Genomic DNA, 12,530 nt, shown 5'->3' on the forward strand with positions numbered 1-12,530 from the left:
TCAAGGTGTCAGTTCATTTTGCACATGTTTATTTGCAGGCTTTCCAGTTTAAATTTTGAGACCTGAAGACTTGGTAAAGGCAATCCTCAAGATTCACTGAGATTACAGTTCTAAATCAGAACATTAGCACGTAATTTTGAACACTTACATTGGATGTGTGGCTCACAAATTTCCATAATATGCTTCTCTATGCCCCACCAAGACAAACCTGCTGCACACGCAGTTGTGAAGCTCTTAAGCCTCTTATCAAATCAATGGGATTCTGTATAATTCAATTAAGTATTGGAAATTCCATACACAAAGCAGGAGTTCTGAGAGGATCACAAAAGGGATGACAATTTCCACCATGGAAGAATGCTATCAAAATACTGAAACAAAATGTCAGAAGATCCTTGTAAATGACTGAAGAGTAGCAGGCAGATACAACTTAATTTTAAAAAAAACCTTTAGAGGTGATGATATTTTAATGTGAACTTCATTGTTGGAATTTTGGATTTAACTTGAATGAGCAATCATAATGTAGCAAAATTGAACTTATAATTAAAGAAATATTTGAGATTTTGTAACTGTATAAATAGGGAAGGAGAAACCCAAATAGGTTTTCAAATGACTAAGAACATTTTTATCTCCAGCTTAGCAAGAGTAATAAGTGTCAACTTTCGTCCAAGATAACAAGGTGTAGAGCTGGAGGAAAGCTGGCATTTCAGGCCTAGACCCTTCATCTCTGGTGCAGCTTTCCTGAACCTACGATGCTGCTTGGCCTGCTGCGTTGATCCAGCTCTACACCTTGCTATCTCAGATTCTCCAGCATCTGCAGTTCCTTTTATCTCTGATTCAACTTTAGTCCGCTCTCTCAGCCTTGCATAACAATGATCAGTTTACTTTGCTTGAGATAGCAACTGCTCGCCAATCTGGAAGAAAAACAAAAAGCTGTGAGAAGCCATCAGCTCCTTCCAAAATATCTGACTTAAGATTCTGCATAACTAAAGTGAAAGAGTAACAGGTAACAAGACCTACTATTAGTTTTTAAAGGAAGAACAGAAATGTGTATTGTTAACATCCGAACCCTTCGTCCTTACAGGCCCCTGCCCCATCTGTAACCTCTTACTTCTCTGGAGTCACCAAACAGTGTTGCCTCCAAGTTCAAAATTTTCCAATGAGTTTCACTGCTCCACAGAACCCAAACACGTCTTAAAACGATAAGACAATAAGACATAGGAGTGGATGTAAGGCCATTCAGCCAATCGAGTCCACTCCGCCATTTAATCATGGCTGATGGGCATTTCAACTCCACTTCCCTGCACTCTCCCCGTAGCCCTTAATTCCTTGAGAGGTCAAGAATTTAGCGATCTCTGCCTTGAAAACTTTTTACGTCCCAGCCTCCACTGTGCTCCGTGGCAATGAATTTCACAGGCCCACCACTCTCTGGAAGAAGAAATGTCTCCTCATTTCCATTTTAAAATTTACCCCCTCTAATTCTAAGGATGTGCCCACTGGTTCTAGTCTCCCCACCTAACAAACAACTTCCCAGCGTCCACCCTTTCTAAGCCATGATTCTAAGTCTTGTGATAGTCAATGGCATCCAACTTGACTCTGACAAGGACAAACTATCCCTCCTTCTGTACAAAAAATAGACAAAAAGAACTGTGGATGCTGGGAAGAAGAAACAGAAAAAAAACTCAACTGGTCCAGCAGCACATGTGGAGAGAAAGCAGAGTTAGGTGTCTGATCGCCCTTAACCCTGATTTCTCTCTATCGATGTGGCCAGACCTGCTGAGTTTTTCTAGTAATTTCTGTTTTTGTTATTTCTCATCCTGGTTCTTTCATCCTGTCCTTCTGGAACACCCTATCCACTCAAATCCAGCTGGGTGGTGATGCACTTGCCTGGTTCCATTCCTTTTTAGCTGATCGTAATCAGAGAATCGCGATGATTGTATCAGAGATAATGGGAACTGCAGATGCTGGAGAATCCAAGATAACAAAGTGTGGAGCTGGATGAACACAGCAGGCCAAGCAGCATCTCAGGAGCACAAAAGCTGACGTTTCGGGCCCAGACCCTTCATCAGAGAGGGGGATGGGGGGAGGGAACTGGAATAAATAGGGAGAGAGCGGGAGGCAGACCGAAGGTGGAGAGAAAAGAAGATAGGTGGAGAGGAGAGTATAGGTGGGGAGGTAGGGAGGGGATAGGTCAGTCCAGGGAAGGAGGACAGGTCAAGGACGTGGGATGAGGTTAGTAGATAGGAAATGGAGGTGCGGCTTGGGGTGGGAGGAAGGGATGGGTGAGAGGAAGAACAGGTTAGGGAGGCAGAGACAGGCTGGGCTGGTTTTGGGATGCAGTGGAGAGAGGGAATGAGCTGGGCTGGTTGTGTGGTGCAGTGGGGGGAGGGGATGAACTGGGCTGGTTTTGGGATGCGGTGGGGGAAGGGGAGATTTTGAAGCTGGTGAAGTCCACATTGATACCATTGGGCTGCAGGGTTCCCAAGAGGAATATGAGTTGCTGTTCCTGCAACCTTCAGGTGGCATCATTGTGGCACTGCAGGAGGCCCATGATGGACATGTCATCTAAAGAATGGGAGGGGGGAGTTGAAATGGTTCGCGACTGGAAGGTTTATTGCGAACCAGGCGGAGGTGTTCTGCAAAGCGGTCGCCAAGCCTCTGCTTGGTTTCCCCAATGTAGAGGTAGCCACACCGGGTGCAATGGATACAATATACCACATTGGCAGATGTGCAGGTGAACATCTGCTTGATATGGAAGGTCATCTTGGGGCTGGGATGGGGGTGAGGGAGGTGGTGTGGGGGCAAGAGTAGCACTTCCTGCAGTTGCAGGGGAAGGTGCCGGGTGTGGTGGGGTTGGAGGGCAGTGTGGAGAGAACAAGAGAGTCATGGAGAGAGTGGTCTCTCCGGAAAGCAGACAGGGGTGGGGATGGAAAAATGTCTTGGGTGGTGGGGTCAGATTGTAGATGGCGGAAGTGTCGGAGGATGATGCGCTGTGTCCGGAGGTTGGTGGGGTGGTGTGTGAGAACGAGGGGGATCCTCTTTGGGCGGTTATGGCGGGGGCGGGGTGTGGGGGATGTGTTGCGGGAAATGTGGGAGACGCGGTCAAGGGTGTTCTCGACCACTGTGGGGGGGAAGTTGCAGTCCTTGAAGAACTTGGACATCTGGGATGTGCGGGAGTGGAATGCCTCATCGTGGGAGCAGATGCGGCAGAGGCGGAGGAATTGGGAATAGGGGATGGAATTTTTGCAGCAGGGTGGGTGGGAGGAGGTGTATTCTAGGTAGCGGTGGGCGTCAGTGGGCTTGAAATGGACATCAGTTACAAGCTGGTTGCGCGAGATGGAGACTGAGGGGTCCAGGAAGGTGAGGGATGTGTTGGAGATGGCCCAGGTGAACTTGAGGTTGGGGTGGAAGGTGTTGGTGAAGTGGATGAACTGTTCGAGCTCCTCTGGGGAGCAAGAGGTGGCACCGATACAGTCATCAAAGTAACGGAGGAAGAGGTGGGGTTTGTAGGTGTAGAAGAGGGACTGTTCCACGTAACCTACAAAGAGGCAGCCATAGCTGGGGCCCATGGCCACCCCCTTTGACTGTAGGAAGTGGGAGGAATCGAAAGAAGTTGTTGAGGGTGAGGACGAGTTGGCTAGGCGGATGAGGGTGTCGGTGGAGGGGGACTGATCAGGCCTGCGGGACAGAAAGAAGCAGAGGGCCTTGAGGCCATCTGCATGAGGAATACAGGTGTATAGGGACTGGACGTCCATGGTGAAAATGAGGTGTTGGGGGCCAGGGAATTGGAAGTTCTGGAGGAGGTGGAGGGCGTGGGTGGTGTCACGGACGTAGGTAGGGAGTTCCTGGACCAAAGGGGAGAAAATGGAGTCCAGATAGGTGGAGATGAGTTTGGTGAGGCAGGAACAGGCTGAGACAATGGGTCGACCAGGGCAGGCAGGTTTGTGGATTTTGGGAAGGAGATAGAAATGGGCCGTGCAGGGTTGGGGAATAGTAAGGTTGGAGGCTGTGGGTGGGAGGTCCCCTGAGGTGATGAGGTCATGAATGGTGTTGGAGATGATGGAATAATCGTGATGACTGGTTTTCTTTCCATTACTTCTGGTTACCTTCAGACCTATTCTTAGTCTCCTCCTATTTCTTGTACCATCTGTGGCCATTTTGCAATCACTTTAAAACTGTGTGTTTTGATTAGCAACCCTTCACGCCTTTAGAAGCAATTTCTCTTTACTTAATTTTTTTAAGCCAGTCAAGGATTTATACCTCAACCAAATCTTAATTGTATTTGCTCAAATGCAAAAAAAACTAACTTCTCCAATGTAACTACGTAATCCCTCATCGCTGGAAACAGTCTAATAAATCTGCTTTTTTTGGCTCATCTATCCTAGCCAATACAAGGCTGTCGGGTGGGAAGTTGGAAGTTGTTTATCCATTAGTTGTGACAGTTTGTAAGGTAATCAATTTGGTCCTCACCATAAACCCAGTCCCTTCACTAGTGATTCCATTCCCCTTCCTGGTAGTTGTTGCTGAGGCTGAACCAGCTTTCTCACAACCCTGAATCACATTTTAGACAGACACACTTTCAACCACTTATGCACAGCATCACCATGGCTGATGTTTGTAACATTACCTGCCTGTATACCCTTGCCTCATTGCATCTGTGGCTGAAATCTGCACTCACACCTTTCCTGGCCACTTTCCCACATCACCCCTCCTTAAATCTGGAGGTCATCCAAACCACGATTGCTGTGTCCTGTTTCACACAAATGCTGTTCACCCAACTCACGGACATACGGTTTTTCATAGTTAACACTTGATTTTAAAACCCACATCCTGATTTTCAAAATTACTCCATGATCTGACCATTCTCTACTTCTCTAAGTTCCTCTCGCCCCACAGCCCTTATTTCAGGAGCCTTCTTGGAGGCCTCAACTAGGCATAATTGGCAGAAATTCATCAAGATTTGATATGTGACATATCCATATTTTTGTGTGGGATCAGCTCCAGTATTATATTTTGGAAGACCACTAGAAAAGACTGTGGAAATTCATTCCAGATGTAATTTGTGCTCAATATTCCTTGATCTTTTACACTGATGTGTTCGATTTCAGAATAATTGTGGTGGAGGGGAAAAAAAGTTAAATCTGTCAAAAACTTTGGGCCCTTTAAGTATTTTCCTCAAAATTAGTTACAAATGACCAATAGCTGCTAAAACATGACTGTATGAGAAAAGTTTTAACTTTGTTAACAATGTGCTTAACTGCTATCTCACGTTTTTTTTCCAGAATATTTCCAGGCGATGAGATATAACACTTGGGGTGAATGGGATCAAAGGTTATGGGGAGCAAGCAGGATTAGGCTATTGAGTTAAATGTTCAGTCATGATTGTGAAGAATGACGGAGTAGGCTCGAAGGACTGAATGGCTTCCTCCTGCTCCTATCCTCTATGTTTCTATGTTAATCTCATAATGCAGGGACAGCACATACTTTGGAAAGCTAATAGAGTTATCATTACTTGAGGCAAATTGAATAGAAAACGAGAGAGTTTGTGCTTAATTTATACAGAGCACTGGCATGATCATATGTGGAGTATTGTGCACAGCATTAGTCACCTTAAACAAGCACATAAATAGATCGAGCAGTTCAGAAATGCTTTACTAGACCATTGTGTGAAGTAAGTGGCTGTCTTATGTGGAAGGATTTGAGAGGGTCAGCTTGCACTCATTGGTGTTTAGAAGGGTAAGAACTAACCTAATTGAAGTATACAAGAGCTGAGGGTGCTGGTAAAAGGTTGTTTCTTCGAGGGAGAATCAAAATTAGGGGTCACTGTTTCAAAATCCATATATACTCCAGTAAAAAAGTCAGTCTCAAGTAAAAGTCAACCCCCTTTTTTGGGCATTTTCCATGCATCTCATGTAAAAGTCGACCTTACTTCTTCACAGAAAACAGATCAACATTTGAGAGTTATCCAGTAAAAACCAGTAAATGTAACAGTGAGGAAATGATTGGTGAGATTGTATGAGAGCCAAACTAAAACAATGGTAGAGGAGAGAAAATGGAGGAATTTGGCATGCATGTTTGAGAAGCATCAGGTCACAAGTCAGGCACTCGAGGAACACAGCCATATACCTAGTTGAGGTTTTGAAATTTGTTCATAATTTTGTGTAAAAATGCCCTCTAGCAAAAATATCAGCATTTAAAATGAAAGTTATTGAAGTTGCAGAGAAGGCAAATAACTGTGTAGCAAGGGAATTGTGTGTTTTGGAGAACCTTGCGAGAGACTGGAGGAAGATATCAAACAAATTTTTTTTTCCCTTTATTCATTCACAGGATGAGGGCATGATTGGCTAGGCAGCATTCATTGCCCATCCCTAATTGCCCAGAGGGTAGCTCAGAGTCAACAACGTTGCTGTGGGTCTGGAGTCACATGTAGGCCAAACTAGGTAAGGATGGTAGTTTCCTTTCCTAAAAGGACATTCATGAATTAGATGGGTTTTTCCTGACAAATCGACAATGGATTACTGGTCATCATTAGATTCTTAATTCCAGATAGTTTTATTGAATTCAAATTCCACCACCTGCTGTGGAGGGATTTCAACCTGGGTCCTTAGAATGTTATCTGGGTCTCTGGGTTAACAGTTCAGCAATAATACCACTAGGCCATTACCTCCACCTAAAGACAACACCAAAACAGAAGTGTGCCACCACAGGCAAACCTTGCAGGTGGCCACATTTGGATAAAAGAAGTTGCTGAGTGGGTACTTGAAAATCATCAAACTGGAAGATGTGTTAGTCATGAAGCCATCCAAATTCATGCACAAAACAAATCAAAGAAAGGTGGAATTTTGGATTTTAAGGCAAACGCTGGATGTTGCATTCGGCTTATGAGGATGCATGACTCAGTACTTTGGCAGAGAACTAAGACTGTGCAAAAGCTGCCTGCTGAACTCAAAGAGAAGACATTACAATTTCACCAGTTTGTAATCTGAAAACAAAAAACAAGTTATCACGCATTGGAAACGTGGAAGCAATGCTTATTACTCTCGACATGCCAGAGAATTGAACTGTGAACCAAAAGGCAGGAGAAAAAAAAACAGTATGGGTGAAAACCACCAGCAACGAGAAAAGTAGGTTTCCCTTAGTTCTTTCTTATACAGCTGGTAGCATTAAGTTAAAACCAACTGCTGTTTTTTTAAAGAGGAAAAACTTTGCCAAAGGAGAAATTTCCAAAACGAATTGTTGTCTATATGCATCCACAAGGCTGGAGATAGATGAAAGTGGATGTAGAAAATGGATAAACAAAATTTGGAATTTATAACCTGGTGGACTGTGCAAGGATAAAGAGTCTGCTCATCTGGGACCAGTTTAGATCACATCTAGTGAAGAAATGTTGTTGATAACATCTGATCACATAACACTGACATAGCTGTTCTTCCCAGCATACTTACAAGAGTTTGCAGCCAATGGATGTTGTATCAATAAACCATTTAAGAAAATCATGAGAATGAAGTGGAATAACTGAATGTGTGATGGAGAAAAATCATATGACGAGGTAGTGTGTGGGGTCCATCACTGCCACTGATGTGTGAACGGATTGTTCATTTATGGAAGAAAATAAAAGCTGATACTATTGTCAAATCATTCAAGAATAGTGGAATTTCAAATTCATTGAAATGGTACAGCAGCGACATATCTATGGGATGATATAGGTGAAGAAATAGTAGATGATATGCTACGTCTAAGGGCAGTGAAGATGAAAAGGATCCATGTGAGGATAGCTTCATAATCATCAGGGTGAAAGATATATTTGGTGCTCAAGTTGTTGAACATCAATTGTGCTTCTGTTAATGAAACGGTATTTTGGACTATGGCATGAATTTCAGCCTCTCAAAAGTAGTATCCACATAATAGTCCACCCCATAAATTTAATCTTAAAGAAAAGTTTAAAAAATTTGACTTTTACACAAATATATACGGTAAGAGGTTTTCCACTCAAGACAGAGGAGATTGTTTTCCCCACTCAGAGTTAAGCGTCATAGGAACAGGAATAGCCATTTCAGTCCATCAAACTTGCCTTGCAATTCGATATGATCATGACTGATTGGATATTACTATGCCATTTACCAACTCCATCCCAGAAGTCTGCTGGTAATCAGAAATCCATTAATCATTACCTTAAACACTCAAAAGTGGAGCTTCCACAGCTCTCGGTGGTAGGGAATTCCAAAAGATACAAGTTAAAACAGAAATTCTCATCTCAGATCTAAGTGACATCCTCCTTATATTTAACAAGAGCCCGAAAGAACTGAAGATGCTTGAAATCGTTCTGAAATTCTGAAGAAGGGTCACTGGCCCCGAAACATTAACTCTCTCCACAGGTGCTGCCAGGCCTGCTGAGTTTTTCCAGCAATTTCTGTTTTTGCTCCTTATATTTAAGTTGTATCCCCGGTTCTCGGCTTCCTAATCAGTCTTTTCGTAGGACAGAACGCCATCCCAGGAACATGTCTCATGAACCTTTGTAACGTCCCTTTCATGGCAGTAATATCTTGCCTGAGATAAGGAGACCAAAACTGAGCAGAGTAATCTAGGTGGCGTCTAGCCATGCTCCTATACAAATGATGCAAGATGTCGTTAATCTTTTACTCAAATCCTCATGCATTTCAAGGCTAATGTTACATTAGCCTTCCTAATAGTTGGCTAAACATGCATGCTCGACTTCAATAACTTCCTGACAAGGACACATAGGTCCCTTTGTACATTCATAATTCATCAACTTTGATAACAGCATCTCCAAAACAAAACATACCCCAACAAGTTTGTTAAATATGATTTCACATCCACAAATCTATGACAACTATACCCACATTAGATCATCATCCATGTGCTTATTTATCACATCCATTAATTGATTCTAGCATTGTGCTTATTGTTAGAAGGCTAACAGGTCTATCGCTACCTGTTTTCTCTGAAATACTGGGGTGATATTTGCTACCTTTCAATCCACAGAATCAATCACTCAGAATCCATAGACAATTGGTGGGCAGTCTTCCAAAGATTGGAATTCTCTTCCTCAAAAAGATGATGGAACCAAAACTTTTGATTATTCTTAGGATAGAACATTCTTGATTAACATGAATAAATTCTCAATAAGCAATGGGACAAATGGTTATCTGGTGGTAGGTAGACTATGTTGAATGGTGGCACAAGCTCAAGAAGCCTGCTCTTAATTCATATGTTTGCACTGTTTTCTATGTTGCAGTGATTTTTTCTTTGAAAAAGACAAGTTTCATTTATTCAAAATCATTAACTTTAGGCACTTCACAATAACACTACTGAATACAATTTGACACTAAGCTATAAACCTGTTAGGACAGGTGACCAAATTATTGGACTTATTTTAAAACTAAGAGGAAGATGAGATTTTAGGGAATTGCAAAGTCAGGGTCTAAGTAGCTGAACACCGGGTCACCAATGGAGGATTGATGAAAATTTCAGGTCTACAGAGAGTGTGAACAATTAGGAGGCTGAAAACATCAGAGTTAAAACATTGGGGTAAAAATCAATGAGCCGACTTTATGCTCGAATTTACATCACTGTGCTGGCACAGCCACTAGAGTTTGGAAATGGGAGATATGGGGTTGAAATATCAAAGGTCAGATTGCTGGGAACTGTATCCTGAAGATGACTTTTTAGACTTGAAACGTGAACTCTACTTCTCTCTCTCAAAAGCCACCAGACCTGCTCAGTTTCTCCAGCACTGTTTTTATTTCACATCTCCAGCAGCCACAGGATTTTCCATTCTTCAAGTCTCAAGGTGTGTGCTGCTGACAATGCAGTCAGGCTCAAGAAGGAGGCCCGATGGACCCTGGATCAGCCATGTAGGGCTGTTAGAAGGGAGTGTTTGCTCACTATATGGAGAGGAACGAAGGTGCTGGGTGTTGAATTAGAGGCATACTGTCTTCTCAAGGGTTAGGTAAAGGGTACCTTCAAAAAAGTCCTCCCTTCCCCTTACTATTTTAGAAACTTCTTAAATAAAATGGCTGCCCGTGCCAACTGTATTAAGGTGTGGGCTGGGTAAAACAGAGGTCAATTGAACTGTTATAAGCTCAAGAAACTGTTAATTATTTGTTTAGATACTGCTCAGGGTTTCCAATTTCAGCACTGGTCCACCATATATAACTGGGGTAGGATGGGAAAGTGGTGAGCGAGCCACTTGTTCTATTTTACACCCCACCCTTGGTGAAGGCATGTGATAGTTAGACCAGTGAGTTCACTTTAAAAAAAACTGACATTTTAAATTTAGGATTTTACTTTGCGCTGCACTGTGATATTTGACATGGTCCATTGACTAGTTTTGAGAAAGGCAAGTCACAATGCTGGGTTAGGTTCTCTTGTTTAGAAACCAGCTTTCAGTTTGTTTCCATGCATGATTGGGGTTTCTTTGTTACTGTAGAGTAAGTGCTCAGACCATTCATATTAGAGTGGGTTGTGATATACAGGGAACTGTGAAGTTCATTTAAAAAACTGACATTTTAATTTTAGGATTTTACTTTGTGCTGCACTGTGATATTTGACATGATCAAATGTCACATGGTCAAATTGACATGGTCAACTTATATTTCTTGTGTACCGTGTGATGGATTAAAAGTTTAATTGGTTAATTGAAAAAGACCTTAGCAGAGAAGTACTAGAAATTATTTAATACATAAATTGTAAAAGTTAACTAACTAAGTAGTAACGGCTGGACAGGTGATGTGCTGTAACTGTATGATGTGGGAGCTGGCTGATCCCATTGTGAACGGCAGCGACCACATCTGCAGCAAGTGTTGGTTGCTGGAAGAACTCCAGATCAGAATTAATGATGTGGAATCTGAGCTTCAAACTCCGCGGCACATCTGGGAGGGGGAGAGTTACCTGGACACTTTGTTTCAGGAGGCAGTCACACCTGGTAGATTAAGTAATTCAAATTCAATAAGTCTTCAGGGACAACAGGGTGTGACTACAAGTGAGGCAGGTAGGGGGATTCTGAGTTCAGGACCCTCAGCCCTTGACCTTGTCCAACAGGTGTGAGATTCTTGCTCCCTGTATGGATGAGGGAAAGGGCTGTGGACAGGAAGAGCCAGCTGACCATGGCACCATGGTGCAGAGGCCATTCAAGAGGGGGGAAGCATAAAGACAAGTAGTTGTTATAGGGGATTCCATAATTAGGGGGACAGATAGTATCCTACGCAAGCCAGATCGGGAGTCCTGCATGGTGTGTTGCCTGCCCGGTGCCAGGGTGCAGGACATTTCCGACTGGCTTGAATGTATATTGGAGCGGGAGGGGGAGGATCCAGTTGTTGTGGCCCACGTTGGGACTAACAACATGGGCAAGGCTAGGGTAGAAGACCTGTTCAGGGGTTATCAAGGACTAGGAAAGAAATTGAAGTACAGGTCCTCAAGGGTCATAATCTCTGGATTACTGCCCGAGCCATGTGACAGTTGGCATAGGGATAAGAAAGTCAGGGAAGTAAACAGATGGCTAAGGGATTGGTGTGGGAAAGAGGGATTCCATTTCGTGGGGCATTGGCATCAGTTTTGGAACCGGCGGGGGGGGGGGGGGGGGGGGGGGGGATCTGTACCGTTGGGATGGTCTCCACCTGAACTGATCTGGAACCAGTGTTCTAGCGAAAAGGATAAATAGGCTGGTCAGCAGGACTTTAAACTTCTGAGTCGGTGGGGAAGGTAAAGCGAAAGCGACAGGGAGCATGGAGTTAAAAGGAAAGATAAGCAGCTGGATAGCAGGTGGGTTTAAGCTTGAGGCAGACTAGGAATACAGCAAAAGGAAGAAGGATAACTTAGGATATCTTATGATTTCCAATATCTCTAATAATAAGAAAGTTAGCATTAAGGCACTTTACCTAAATGCTCGTAGTATTCGTAACAAAGTAAATGAATTAACAGCACAAATCATCTTTAATGATTATGATATGGTAGGCATCACAGAGACATGACTGCAGGGGGTTCAGGACTGGCAGTTAAACATCCAAGGATTTACAACTTATCTAAAAGACAGATAGGTGGGCAGAGGTGGCGGGGTTGCCTTGTTAGTTAAGAATGAAATTAAATCTATGGCACTGAATGACAGAGTCAGAGGATGTGGAGTTTGTGGGTGGAGTCGGGGAACCACAAAGGCAAAAAAAAAGAAACCATTATGGGAGTTATGTACAGACCTCCTAACAGTGGTCAGGGCCAGGGGCGCAAGATGCACCAGGAAATAGATAGGGCATGTCAGAAAGGCAAAGTCATGGTGGTCGTGGGGGACTTCAATATGCAGGTGGACTGGGTGAATAATATTGCCGGTGGATCCAAAGAAAGGGAATTCATGGAATGTTTACAGGTTGACTTTTGGAACATCTTGTGATGGAGGCTATTCTGAACTTAGTGCTATGTAACGAGCCTGACTTTATAAAAGGGAACACTTAGGAGGCAGCGATCATAATATGGTAGAGTCCAGTCTGCAGTTTGAAACAGCGAAGGCAAAATCGGATGTAATG

The 12,530-nt window shown here is 43.3% G+C and overlaps 1 protein-coding gene across 2 annotated transcripts in view; it reads right to left on the minus strand.

Annotated features, from left to right (window-relative positions):
* The window catches only part of galnt7 (UDP-N-acetyl-alpha-D-galactosamine: polypeptide N-acetylgalactosaminyltransferase 7), a 126,595-nt gene that overhangs the window by 81,051 nt on the left and 33,014 nt on the right, over positions 1-12,530 (minus strand). The gene's annotated exons all lie outside the window — the stretch shown is intronic.

Source organism: Stegostoma tigrinum, chromosome 3 (assembly GCF_030684315.1).
Source record: "Stegostoma tigrinum isolate sSteTig4 chromosome 3, sSteTig4.hap1, whole genome shotgun sequence".
Taxonomy (NCBI): Eukaryota; Metazoa; Chordata; class Chondrichthyes; order Orectolobiformes; family Stegostomatidae; genus Stegostoma; species Stegostoma tigrinum.